Here is a 1381-nt window from a genome sequence, read left to right as displayed (position 1 = left end):
AGATACATGAGACTAAATGGGCAGCTTCTGTCTGGAGGTGAGATGAGAAGGCAGAGAGGGTTAGGAGCTGGTTGAATGGACAAGGGAAATCAGGGATGGAAAGGAGGAGTGTGCTGTCACAGTGTAGGGAGAGCAACTAGAGTCACATAACAATGTATATATAAGTTTTTGTATGAGAGGCTAACTTGAATTGTAAACTTTCACTTAAACTACAACAATAAAAAAATAAAAGATGTTGGCCAGGTTGAGGCTCGAATGAGGAAGAATCCACTTCCAAGCTCACCTAAGGTGTTGACAGAATTCATTTCTTTGCGATTGTAAGACTGAGGCCCCAGCTTCTTGATGAGTTTTGGCTGGAGACCACCTTCAGTGGTTTAACTGTGACAGTGACCTTATCTGCTCGCAGTTTCTTGCAAATAGGCTTTTCCAACATGGCCGCTTACTCCATCAAGGAGAATTTCTAGAGTAAGTCAGCTAGCAAGTCTTATACAATGTCATGATGGGAATGGCATCCATCAACTTTGCTATACTCTGTTGATTAGAACCATGGCCTGACTGTTAGTTTGTTATACTGTGGTGGCTGGGGTGCTCTGATGCTGGAAGCTATGCCACTGGTATTGCAGTAGGCTCACCCAAGGTAGGCAAGTTTCAGAGCTTCCAGACTAAGACAAACTAGGAAGAAAACTGTGGTGATCTACTTCTGAAAATTAGCCAGTGAAAACCCTCTGGATCACGAAAGACTATTGTCTGATATAGTGCTGGAAGATGAGCCCCGTAGGTTGGAAGGCACTCAAAATACACAGTGGCTAGAACAATGGACTTGAGCGTACCAACGACTAGGAAGATGGTACAAGACCAGGCAAGGTTTTGTTCTGTTGTACATGGAGACCCCATGAGTCAGAGCCAACTTGACAGCAACTAATAATGACAACATTGGTTAGAAGCAAGTCAAAGTCCCTGTCCGCACTCAAGGGGAGGGGATTCCACAAAGGGACAATCATGGGGGTCACCTTAGAGTCTGTCCTCCACAGTGGGTGTTCTTTATGTCATTTCATCGTTTTGTATGTGTGAAATAATTGATGATAAGCCAATTAAAGTGTATGGTCAGCCCATGAGCTGTAAGGGCACAATGGAGGAGTGGTCACTCCCAGCTGAGTGTCAGGGAAGCTTCACTGAGAATGTAGCATTTGAGGTGGTGAAGAATAGGAAGAAGGGACAGTTTAGGGACATCTGAGGGACTTTGCCTAACACCCACCCATTAAAACCCATTGCTGTCGAGTCAATTCCGACTCACAGCAATCCTATAGCACAGAGTAGAACATCCCCAGAGGGCTTCCAAGGCTGTAATCTTTACAGAAGCAGACTGCCACATTTTTTCCCC

Source organism: Trichechus manatus, unplaced genomic scaffold (assembly GCF_000243295.1).
Source record: "Trichechus manatus latirostris isolate Lorelei unplaced genomic scaffold, TriManLat1.0 scaffold00297, whole genome shotgun sequence".
NCBI lineage: Eukaryota > Metazoa > Chordata > Mammalia > Sirenia > Trichechidae > Trichechus > Trichechus manatus.
Note: the sequence above shows the minus strand (reverse complement) of the source record.